The sequence below is a fragment of the Ambystoma mexicanum genome, chromosome 14 (genome assembly GCF_040938575.1).
Source record: "Ambystoma mexicanum isolate Mex_15411 chromosome 14, UKY_AmexF1_1, whole genome shotgun sequence".
In the NCBI taxonomy this organism is placed as follows: Eukaryota; Metazoa; Chordata; class Amphibia; order Caudata; family Ambystomatidae; genus Ambystoma; species Ambystoma mexicanum.
This window is the reverse complement of record NC_090940.1, coordinates 42,648,797-42,662,034: the sequence shown is the minus strand read 5'-3', so window position 1 is coordinate 42,662,034 and position 13,238 is coordinate 42,648,797. Positions and strand designations below refer to the sequence as shown.

Here is a 13,238-nt window from a genome sequence, read left to right as displayed (position 1 = left end):
ACTTGAAAGGTAGAAAATGGGCCTCATTATGAGCTTGCGGGTCCGGTAACAACGGTACCGGTAAGCTTGTTACCGGACCTGCAAACTAGGAGGTCTGCTCGCGGGTGCCTTTTCGCCCCCCAGGTCTGACCTGGCAGGCGGACCGGCAGTTGCGAGCAGACCGTGTCGGATGCACCGGCACCCGGGAATGGACAATTAATGGGTCCGCCTGGGCTGCAATGCCCCGGTAATTGGCCATTCCCGGGTGCCGGAAAAAAATTACTCTGGTGGCTGACGCCAGTCATAATGAGGCCAATGTCCTTCAATTAAGTATTACGTGCTTGAGCCGTACAACATTTCTAAAAGAAATGGTTGTATGTTAGAATTGTTTGCATTTCGGTGGTACTAAAATTATATGTCTATAAAATAAAGTTATACAAAAAAAAAGACCCTGCAGCGCCAGTTCCCATCCATGTAAGTGAAGGGAAGTGGCGTTGCAGATAGACAGGGTAGTCGGTGACACAGTGAAGTGTGCTGCCAAAACGTAAGTAAGGGGGGTAAGGGGATGCAGGTAATGCAATGCGCAATAACACTGCAGCATGCTTTTTTAATTCAAAATTTTGAAATCGTGATTTCGTGCCACGGTGTAATCACGTATATCCTTACGTGCCGGCCAGTAGTCGTTATTGGAAGGTCACCTTCAGTTGAGAGCCACATGACCAGTGCATTAGGGGTAAGCAAATTAGCCCAAATCTGCTCCATCAAATTGTCTATATCTTATAGGGCAGTGCTATTTTATACATAGAACTCAGACAGACAGCTCTCAAACTCCTTGGCTATTTCAGTTCATTTGCATACCTACAATGCTTTGCTCAAGTGGCTCAGAACTGGAGGGGAGGGTAAAGTGGTTGCTAATGGGCGGTGCTGTGGCATGTGTAACTTAGCTGAAATGGCGTATTCTAGGTTACTGGGTGGTGTTTTCGTATGTGTGACATGGCTCAAATTGCTTATTCTACTTTCATATTTCAGGTGCAGGGTTTTTTCAAGCCCTTTTAAACCCAGCATAACTTTTGCTGGTGTTTGAATTTTAGAAACAGTAATGCAAATTGCTTTTATTTTAACTACAGGACCTCTGTCCTATAATATGTATACAACACATATATAATACAATAGGTTAAACATGAAACATGTCCAACTGCTGTATTGTATTGTAGGCGTCATTTATATAGCGCCATTTCCCGATTTGTATGGCCTCAATGTGCTTTGTGGTTGGAACGCCCATGGGGACTGAAGTCCAGGTACGGGACATTCTAAGAGTTTATTTTAAGATTAATGTGTGCATTCTGCCAAGATTATGACTTAGGAGGGCTGGCTAGGCTCCAGTAAGCAACCCAGAGGTCAGGCACGTGGGCGGGTGCTGTCGATGGTTGAGGTAGGGAGCTAGTGCAGGAGACTCGCTGTGTGTCCAGTTTGAAGGCATCATGAAGCAATACACAGACAACAGATTCAAAGTTCAAAATAAAATGATTTATTGCCTCAAATGTCTGGATGGTTGAAGGCCTAACTTGCCCTATGCTAAGGTGGGTTTCCCTGCCTGAAACACACTAAGGAAAGTCTGAGTCAAAACGTTCTGTCTCTGTCCTCACAACTAAAGCTAAACAATGTGTAGGAAGTCAACAATCAAAGAAATGGTGATCAAAACAAAGGTCTGTGCTTTTTCCGGCTCCGAGCATTCTTTTCAGCTCCCCTCCCCAAGTTCAAGAAAGCGCCACAAATCCTTGGGGTTCCCTTCCCCAAGTTCAAGGCAACACAGTTCCACACAAACCTCGGGATTCCCTTCCTCAAGTTCAAGAAAACACAGTTCCACACAAAAGGGTCTTGAGGGCTCTTTCCTCGAGAGTGGATTGCAGTTCATCAAGCCTCACGGTTCCCTTCCTCAAGACTCCAACGTATCAACTTATACTTGGCTTTAGTCTTTCAATGTTCAACACAACTTTAGGTCAACTTGACACTCCTTCTGGATTGCATTAACAATTCACTTACAGTGCTTCTCCTTGGCTTGTTTCACAATGTCTTTAACTGTCACAATTGAGGGCTCCCTGGTCTAGGCACAGTCGTCAGACCACACAGTCCACCTATCACAGGTCGTGCAACCAGGAGCCCTAGGCCTTTCGGCCCACACAGGTTCTTCTGTATCTGCCCCTTTGTACAGATTCACATTCACTTGATTTCTCCTTGTTGGCCTCTTGGCTTCCCGTGCAGGATCACACTCTCCTGGCTTCTCCTGGTTAGCATCTTGGCTTTGCCACAATGTGTCATATACCCTATGCCAGTCTTTTGCCTTGACACACTGTATTAATTCACGAAGTTCACTTTGTGGTGGTCTTAATGACTCCTCACCTTTCTGTCATGCTTTTTCACTTTTAACTTTCATCAGCCCGTAGCTTTGCCCACAAAATTCTCATTCAGTTCAGCATTCAAAATGCGTTATTTAACTTTGCTGCTTCTTATTTCATCTGTGGCTTCGGTTTGACTTCAATCTGTAAGTGTCATTTCATTGCATTCTGTTTTGTTTCATACAGCACTTCATTTACTTATACGTAGCCCCTAGGAACACCCCGGCTTTGAGTGACATTCCCCTCCGCTCACGGGTCCTCGGCGTTCCTCTCCGGCTGCTACATTGCTCCGCTTCAGCTTCGTCGGCTGGCTTGCCGGTCACTGAAAGCCCCGCTATCACTTCATGTGCTTCTCTACACACACCGGCAGCTCTGCTTCTCTTCCGCGCATCCTTTCTTCTTTCTCCGCAGCTCCAGCTGCTCTCTCCTGACCACGGAGGCTCCCACACCTGTAGAAGTCTAGCGACCCAGCTCACCCTGGGCTCCACAGGTTTTAGTCATCTGCTGGTGTCTTGGCTTCCTCTCAGGTCCCACACTGCTGCCTCCTCACGTGCAGGGTTCCCTGCTGGTCTCTCCCACACAGGCCTCCTTGTTGGTCGTCCTCTTGCTGCTCCTTTCCTCTCTTATACACCTGCAACCACTTGACAGGTTGCAGGTGTGAGCTCTCAATTGGACTTGCCTTACTGTAGTTAGAGGGGCATGCCTGACATTCACAGTCATTTTCAGGCATCTTCCTCATCCCAGTATTAGAGTGGTGAAAGGATTTATTAGTGTTCAATACTCCTAGTCGCCTCTTTCTCGTCCCAGTACTAGAGTGGTGAAAGGATTTACTAGTGTTCAATACTCCTAGTCGCCTCTTTCTCGTCCCAGTACTAGAGTGGTGAAAGGATTTACTAGTGTTCAATACTCCTAGTCATCTCTTTCTCGTCCCAGTACTGTCATAGTAATATTGTGGGGGAAATGGGGGGGGGGGATCTTTTATAATAGACCATAAAGGCTGGGGGAGAGTTAGGTTGATTTTCATAAGAGAAAGAAATGTTGCAACAACTTTACCCTTAACACCTCCCTTCTTCGCACTCTTTCTTGTCGCTTCTAGATTGGTAATACCTCCTGGCATGTTTTTGGTCAGTGGGACAGGGATAACAATACCCCCGTAACTGCCTCCGGGATAGAGGGTTCCTCCTGAAATTTGAATGCTGTATAACGTGTCTCGACTGTGGGTACTCCACTCCCAATCCCCAAGGACCCTCCTTCCAGGTGATCCTCCCGCGCTACTCCACCCCCAGGGTCAGGATCCAAAAGCCATGGCCTTTCCATGGCCACCTAAGAAGAGGACCCAAGGGAAACGGATGTGAGGACACCGTGAGGTTTCTCACAGCAGCTAGACCGAAATCTTACGTAGGGTGTTGCTGCATACTAATGGCAGAGGAGTTGAGGCACGTCACGGGTTTCAGTGTGGACGGCTTTGTGTGCAGCTCGACTGGATTTGTCGTAGCCATAGCTGCATTCTACAGTGCATGGATGGGAGCCGTTCCTGCAGCATGTGTCCACATGTGTGGTGCAATATATACATACCTTAAACTCGGATGGAGTCCATCTTCGATGTCACTTTCCTAGGTCGAAAGCGGTTGGCTAGTCTTGTAAACTGAGAACTCCCTAGATTCGAGAACTTGGGCAGTGGGAGGGATGCCTAATTCTGAGAGACAGCAGCAAGTGGGAGAGCACACAAGTATGAGGCCCAGCAGCGAATGGAGAACTACCCAGACCCGAAATACTAGAGCAGCGGGAGTAGCGCCCAAATATGAGATACAGCAGTAAATGGCAAACAACCCACATTTGAGACAGTTGAGCAGTGGGATTGAGTGGGCCTCATTAGGAGATCGGTGATAACCCGCTGGTGCTACCAGCGGGGTTGCCGCCAACCTCGTAACACCATTTCCGCCGCCACCTGATAACCCGGTGCCACTGGGATATTACAAGTCCCGGGATGTCAGGCGGCAGGAACTTTAAGTCCCCATTCTCGTATAGGACTTCATGGGATACCTGAGCAGTAATTGTAATTGTTTATTTGTAAGCGCTTCTACACAAGTGAAGTGCTTCAAGGCGGGAAGGGAACAAGGGGATATCGTCGTCATTCTTAGGCCTTGAAGATTCCAAATGATCCAAAAGCAATAACAAGCATACTAGGTCAGGGCATTTCTGCTAGAGTAAGTGTGAGACAAAGAATGGGCGAGAAGTGAGTAGGGGCGGGAGAGGAGCATACAAGACATAAGATTGTTGGTCAATCCACCACTGCAAATGCAGTAATGCAGAAAGAGGCCCGGAGGTAAGTGCAGGACTGGCGGGGGAGCCTGGGACCTTTGAGGCCCTGGAGGTACACCAGCAGCTGACTGAACAGGTTGGGGATGAGAACAAGCAGGGAAGCAGGGAGAAGCCAAAGGAGTTTAGGGGAGAAGGAGCGAGAAAGATGAGAAGAGGAATGTCTGGAGGAGTTTCTGGAAATTAAGGAGGTCCGGCTCAAGACGGAGAGAGGCAGGGAGGCTGTTCCAGTGGGAGGCACCTGCAGAGGCTAAGGATCTACCCCAAAATCTCTGTTTGGAAAAGCAGCGCACCCGCAGAGAGTTGGAGGATGTCGAGCGGAGGGCACTGGAAGGAGAGTACTTGGGAAGAGAGCATTGTAGATAGCAGGGGCCCGGCCCTAGAAAGCCTTGTGGACTATGCAGAGGGACTTGAAATGGATCTTTGCGGCCACTGGGAGCCATTGGGTGGATTTCAGCACCAAAGAGATGCAGTCCCTGGGCTTGAGGCAAGGATAAGTCTTGCAGTTCTGTTCTAGATCAGTTGAAGAGGTGAAGAGTAGAGGTGGGGAGATTGAGAAAGGGACTGTTGCAGTATCCAGTCGGGAGAGAACCAGGCTCTCGAGGTAGTGAGTCTCTGGGGGAAGGTGAGAAAAGGTAGAATACCTGAGGAGGTGCAGTTACTAGTTGGACGACCTGTTGGACATGTCTGTGATGTGAGAAGAGAAGGAGAGAGTAGAGTTAAAAATGACCCCCCAGGTTTTTTGCTTTGCTACTGGGTGAGGGTGCAGGACCAAGGGCGGTTGACCAGAGTGAAAGAGGGCAAAGCGGGAGCAGCACACCAGCATTGAATTGCGGACAGTCAGGGATGAGCGAGGAGGAGGAAGAGGCAGAGGGTAGCCTGAAAGAGAGCTGTGTGTCATCCGCATAACACTGAAAGTTGGAGGTGAAGGCAGAGATTATGTGGGACAAAGGGGCCATGTAGACATTAAAAAACCAGAGGGATAGATGAGATCCCTGGGGGACACCACAAGTAGAGAGAGTGATAGCGGAGTGAAAGGAACCAAGTTCTACCTGGAAAGGACGGTCAGAGAGAAAGGATGCTCTCCACGCCAATGCTTAATCAGTGATGCCCAGGGTCTCACGGAGACGGGCAGTGGGAGGAACGCCCAAATTGCGATACCTTTACAGTGGAAGAAAACGTCTAAATTTGAGATTCAACGGTACATGCAGAAATGCCTACATTTGGGATACCTGAGCAGTGGGAGAAACGCCCAAATTTGGGATACCCAAGCAGTGGGAGAAAACACCACATTTTGAGAATCAACAGTACATGTTGGAACACCTAATGTTGGGATAACTGAGCAGTGGGAGAAACACCCACATTTGGGACTCAACAGTACACACAGAAACACCTAACATTGGGATACCTGAGCAGTGTGAGAAAACGTCTAAATTTGAGACTCAACAGTACATGTTGTAGCAACTAACATTGGGATACCTGACCAGTGGGAGAAAACGCCCACATTTGGGGCTCAACAGTACATGCAGAAACACCTAACATTGGGGTAGCTGAGCAGTGGTAGAAAACGCTTACATTTGAGACTCTACAGTACATGGTGGAACATCCAACATTGGGATACCTGATCAATGGGAGACACACCTAACTTTTGCAATGAGCAGTATAAGGCTGAAAGACCTTCACTTGGCATACGTGATCAGAAACTAGTCACTAGCTGACTAACAAGGGTGTGTTATGTTATGTAGGATAATAAGTGTGGTAGGGTGAATCACACTGTGGGGAGCGATACAACAGTTGAGAGCACCAAGAGTGCAAGAGAATTTCTCGTCCTGGTGTTGAAGTGATATACTGGGACTTCACGCAATAGAGGGACTAAGAATACTTCCAGCCCCCTATTGGAAACCCTCAGTAGAAGATATGCAAGGTTACATTAAGCAGCAATCAGTTACATCACTTAATGGATAATGTTGAAAGTAATGGAACACTGAAGAAACTGGATCAGTGGATGAGGGAACGACTCTTCCATGCACATGGACCAAAGCAGATAGAACAAAGATCACGATGTCTCATCTAAACTACACATCAGCTTCATCATAAAGAAATTTGTTGTCCTGAAGATGGCCATTTTACTTACTCCTAAATGGATACCTGAGAACGTATCTAATCTGACTTCTGGCCGACACTCTCTTTCTCTAATAGCGTTTAAGTACAACCGCTATAGTCAAATTTTTCAAATGCGAAAGGAGGACTGATAAAATCTCCACTTTCCCCATTGTATGTCCTATTGTATAGACAGTCGTCTTTTGTGTTTTTCGTGATGCACTATTGTATGAATATATATTGTTTTTAATATTTATCAAAAAAATAAGATTTATACATATTTTTCCTACTTAGATTGCTCTATTTTTCTTCTAGTCCTAATGAGTTTCATTGCAATGGGTATTTGTGTGACATATTTATGGTGTTGTTAAGTTGTATGTGATGACAATCGGTCAATCTCTACTTCCCCTTGGGTTCTAGTAGTGAGGGGTTTTTCAATTCTCTGTGCTTTACGCACCAATTTCTGCCACCATGGGCTTTACTGGAATACAGTAATTGCTGTACTCCCGACCCAAATCACACTTACCTTGTCTGTCGCTGCTGGTTGACAGTGGCAGGGATCCCAGACAAACACGGGCAAACACAGACTGGAGCTGCCCTTTGCCTTGGAGCCATTAGCCGAGGGCTGCCCGGGCAATAGAGCTGCCCTTGAAAGTGTGTCTGAAATAGGGCAGCTAGGCACAATCAGGGGATCGGTGGGCAGGGGATTGGGAGGGGGGAAGGACACAACAGGGAAGTGGGCTTCAAAGGGAACCAGAGGGGAACAAAAGAGTTTGGAAAAGGCCAAAGGTGCTGCAAAATGCATTACATTAGGTTTAAACACTTAGCAGGAGGTTTGGAAGGGCGGATGTAAATTTGTGATGGTCGCCAGAGCGAAAGAGGCTTCCAAGCAGGTCCCGAGGGGGGGGGGGTGCCTCACTCGATGCTGCCAGGGCAGATAGGCCCAATCAGGGGCTCATGGGGCAATGCAGGGGGAGGAGGGGACAGGCCACAACAGGGGAGCGGTCTGCAAAGGGAACCAGGGCGGCGAAGAAAAAGTGCCTGGAAAAAGCCAAAAGGTGCTGCAAAATGCATTAAATTAAGTTTAAACACTTAGCAGGAGGCGTGGAAGGACAGATGTAAACGCCTGATGGTTGCTGGAGCTAAAGAAGCTTCCAAGCAGGTCCCGAGCGGGGGAAGACCCTCACTCGATGCTGCCAGGGTAGCTAGGCCAAATCAGGGGCTCGTGGGCGGGGGGGGGGGGGGATGGGAACAGACCACTAGCATCATTTCTTCCTCACCCTCTATGCAATGCCTACACTTCATACATTCATTTGGTAACATTTGTTGAAGTGTGAATTGACATCTCAAACATGTCATGTGCTAGTTGTCTTTCATTAGAAGATGTAGTTGAGCAACAGTACCTTAATCTGCTTTAAATAAATCCTACAGGCAGAATCAAATAGCCTAACGGTCCACAAAGCTAAAATATCAGCTCCAAGTCAATTCCTGTGCAAGCATTTGTGCTTAAAAATAAATAAAAAGCTTCATATCTCACAGTAATATGAAACTTTAAAATATCAGCTATGAGGAGGAAAGGCAAAACAGCAATTTCTGACCATTCATTTGGCTGTGCCCATTGCATCCATTAATTTGTTGCAACTGTTCTGTTATAGCAAACCCCTTGTACCTGGCTTCTTCAAAGGACGTTAAGCCTGCCCTCAGCTGTGCATATTTGGTGTTTGTTGAACAGTGGGCAGATCAGCCTCTCTTCTGCCTCAGACAGCCAAAAAGGACAAGGTTTAGAGAGTCTGTATAATTCCTAGATAAATTACAGCTATCTTTTTCTCTGGGAATGTTTAGTATTGCATCTAATTGCATATAGACTGGGGCTTGCCTTAGATAGGCCAAAAACCTACGACACACTGTGTGCATTGAAGCTCAATTAAATATATGTGGCTTTACCAGCGCTATTTACTTCATCTAGGAGAACCACTGATGTTAATCTGCATGGGTAATTTAAGTCCACTTTCTAGATTCAGTCTCTTTTCAAAAACTTTCATTGAGGTCCTAAAACATTTATACTTCACTGTGAGAATCTACTATAATATGTTTCCATATCAAAGTTGACAGCATCAACTTTTAATTGTTTTAAAATACCAATCTGGTTACTTAATGTCTGCCAATGATCTTTGTGACTGGCAACCATATGCAATGTAATCGAGACATGGTCCAGTGTAGAAGGCACAGAGCCCGAAGCCCTATTTTTTTCTTTTTTTTCTTTTGGAACAAAAAAAAACCTTAATCTTTGTGGCAGGCAATGTGGCACACCAGAGCCTCACCATGCTCCCAGAACTGAGGCTCGGGCAGCAAATACGTTTCCAAGATTTCCATTACTTTTTTGTACAACCTAAAGCAGAATGTGTCAGCATGGATGCAATCATGTCTCCAAGTGCAAGGGTGTCATGTGAGGTGAGTCTAACAACAGGCCCTCACCTCCTGCTCCAAACGGGGTCCATCAAAGATATATTCAGTGTCACTGAGATCCAGAAAACAGGCAAAGTATTCTAAAGTTCCTCCAAGTCCCTATAAAATATAGAGGTGCAAATCAAAAGGTTCCCTCCTTAAAGATGATGTTGTCGCTCCCCCCTGTATCGGACTGGCGGGGGAAGTCTGGTTCTTCTATCCTTGGCTCAGGGCATAGGTTTTCTCCAGCCGCAAACACATTGCTCTTGGGCAACTGGATATTTTTGGGATGCCCCTGTTCCCGCCCCAGTGGGTTTGTTTTGGACGGGAAATTACTTTCTGCATGGCTTGCTCCAAAGTCTCTCTTTTTCTAACAAACCAGGGCTTTCCTCCTGTTCCATGCAAGTCTTACTCCCCTCTTCTACCATCACAAGCTACTGCTCTAACTCAGTCTCTCTCTCTCTCTCTCTCTCTCTCTCACTCTCTCTCCCCCTCTCCCCCTTCCTCACCCCCTCTCTCTCCATACACATACGTATGCCTCCTTATCACGCACCAGTATCTGTTCCTGCCTGGTCTCAGATGTTGCTTTCTCTGGGCATAGTTTCTCCACAACAGGGGTCTTCCAGGGTCTGCTTCTCACACCCTGCCAGCTCTCCCCGGCTTAACACACACTGACTTGGCTGGATGCCTTTTAAAGGCTAATCTCTCGACTTGGGTGACGTTGGCAGCATGACTTGTACCTGTGTGGTAGGGGTTGGGCTTCCTTGGGATCAAGCCATGTGCCTAACGTCATGTGGTTTGGAAGGGTGCTGGCCTGAGCTTATATTAAGGACAATCACCATTCTGTATTTTAGACAGGGGCTGTATGTGTGTATGCCCCCCTGTCCCTCCCTTTTAAAGCTCTCGAGAGCTTCCTGTGTTAATTGGAGTCCCTCTACACATCCATCCTGTCAATTAACAGCCAGCACATTCTTTGGTAAGTCTGTGAAGGGCTTGTGTACGTTACCGTGTATTCATTGTATGGAAATTGCAACATTGTAACTCCTGCTATTATCAGCGGGAGAACCGTGGGCCTCATTGTGAGTATTGCGTTGCAGATAACAATGACGGTAAAGTGGCAGTAATTCTGTAACTGCCAGTTTACCCCCACGTTACACCACTGACGTACTACGAGTTTTGGTAATGTATTGAAGCGTTACCTACAGCAAACAGCCAAAGGTAAATCATCCATTTTACTGCCAAAAATCATTGAACTTACTGTTGCACAATTAATGCTTGCGGTTAATCGAAGAAAATCTCCATGGTGTCCTTGGACCCCGGAATGGGTTTTGCACTGCATGCCACCACTCACAGTCCCATGATAATACCACAGGACTGAGTGGTGGTAACTGTAATTGATTTTGGCAGTGCCACTGCAGATCTACTGCTGAATTACTGCCTAAGCTTTAACAATCCCTAATGACTTTATTTTTACCTTTGCAAAAGGAACGCTTGTTTGCTCCTCTTTCTTATTGTACTCCTAATTTGCATCAATGTATTTTGAACCTCGTGTGTCCCACAAACTTGAGTAATTGATTCCTGCACAGCTTTGCTGGATGGATAAATGTATCAAACCCATTGTCTGGGTTATTTAACTTATTTAACTGTTGTAACCTCATTCCTTTAGCTGGACGGCTTCCTTTCCTTTCATCAGTAGATTGGGTCTGGCTGGTGGGAGCTTCAGACTCCCGCCAGCCTATGGGGGGGTCCTCTCCTTTGACTCGTCCTGACTCCAGTGGCCCTTCGGTGTCCCCAGAGGGAGGCCAGAGAGCCAGATCGTGCCTGCCCAGGGGCAGTGGGCCTCGTCACATGTGTTACACAGTTAACAATGGAGTGAGCCTGTTGTGGAACTGCTCTAGTGATACAGAATTATATACAACAGTTCACTCGCATGCTTCACAGCTTGCATGACCGTGCCCTTTTCATCAGCATAGAAATGGCCCTGTGAACATTTCTATTTGCCTTTTCTTGCTTAACTATATCATTTGTGCTCTATTTTTCCTCAATCTTGTCTCAATCTTATTTTCAAAGTTTAGATCTAGTGAAAGCACACATACAGTATAGCGTTTATGATATACCTATATTGAATAAACATACATTTGAGACTTCCAGCACCTTGCCACTTCAGGTCAATGGTAGCTACACTGTTTTGATGTAATCATACCTCACCAGTGTCCCCATTCCTCTTCCGATAGTAGGCGACTAGTGGTTTGATAAGAGACTACACCTTGTTGGAGCTGATAAAGGACTGTGACATGAACTGACCAAGGGGTTGGAAAAAGGTAAATTCTTCAGACGCTTTACCCGCTGTACAAGTCAGTTGTAAGCATTTTAGCCATAGGGAATGAGGAAGTAAACATGGGAAAGTATAAAGTGTCTAATGTGGTCTGGCACTCCCTGAGCATGGGTTTGCCTGGGTCTAAGCCGCAATATTTCGATCTCCCAGAAGTAGCAAGTTCTCAGCCCTGAACAATGCAACTAGGCTTCTTTGTTCCTGCTTGCTTGAAACGTCTTTCATACTGGGGTGTCCTATAACGTTTGACCACATTTAGACTGGTTGACCCAGAAAGGTTCATATCGATTTTTGGGATTATAGGGGTTTGGTTTATTGAATTTTGTGATGACGTCTTGTTGCTTCTAAACACTGGGCACAGGTTTGAAAGCAAACAATGAAATTAGACACAAATGCAACATTTTTATGGAATTGTATTGAATTTGTTGAAGCGCACCGTGCACCAAGAGGAAACGCAGTGAGTTACTCGGGAACGTGCTTTTCATTGATATTTTCACGTTAGGATGTGGCAGCTTCATGTGGTGGCTTCCGCAATCTAAGAAGAACTGACAAAATCCAAGAATGCTTATCTCGTTTATATCAACTGACCTTCCGCTGTCTTGTGAAGCTAACGGATTAAAGACTCTACTTATTTGAGCATGAAGTACTGATTTAAATCTGTGCAGAACATTTCTCCATAATTCAAAACCAGTTGGAAGAACTCTTGGATGTGTTTGGAGTCAGTGTTGTCATTCCATAGAGAAAACACAACACATCTAGCTTTCTAGGCATTGATTCGGAATCTACTCAGGTATTTTATATTTGTTTATGGTTGTCAGTATTACAAAACATATTATAACCTAGCTTATATCCTCGAAATATTATTTTCTGTTATTTCTTAACACGTTCGAAAGAGGAAGAATATCCTCAAAACATGTTGGGGCTCATTTTGCAGGTCCCCGTAATTTATATTGGGCACCTGTTACTTTTACACTTCAGCATAGATGGTTCCCTCCCACTAAATAGGAGTGTACGCGTTTGTACGCCGCCCTTTTGCCATGCAAATTAATTAAATGTCACCTACCATGAATGCATGGCTGGCAGCTTTTACAATTGATTCCTATGTAGTCCATAGGAATCCTCAGAATTTGCGCCGGCATAAAATCAAATGCCGGAGTATTTGTATGGTGGAGAGGAAGGGAGCAGCGGAAAACGTAAGTCATGTTACACCCCTCTTTTCTGCCATCCAAATCCTTGAAAACGGGCAGTGACAGGAATCTATTGGCTAAAGGCGGTACATACGGCTTTTATGCAGTTGATTCCTGTTACTCTGCGCTCAAAATGAGCTCCTCTAAATCGCTGGATAAATGAACTTTAGGAAAGCATACCCAGGTGTCCTTCAAAATATTTTTGTTTACGTATGAAGACCTTTCCATCACTGTTTCTAATGAGTGGACATTTGGATAAACAGTGCATTTAATCCGTCATTTCACATTGTGGGGGTCCTATCCACGCAACTCGAGGGCAGCAGAGTCAGTAGAAGTGAAAAGCAATGGAAGGAAGCACCCTAACATTCAGGGTTACACGGGGGGGGGGTAACAACAAGAGCAGCATTGCCTGAAGGTCAGTCAGCTCCTGAAGGGGGGAAAAGGAAGTATCAAGCAGATGTCCTGGGAGGCGGATGGTGA

The 13,238-nt window shown here is 46.0% G+C and overlaps 1 protein-coding gene across 2 annotated transcripts in view; it reads left to right on the top strand.

Annotated features, from left to right (window-relative positions):
- Positions 1 to 13,238, top strand: part of COCH (cochlin) — a 188,633-nt gene that overhangs the window by 40,769 nt on the left and 134,626 nt on the right. The window lies entirely within an intron of this gene.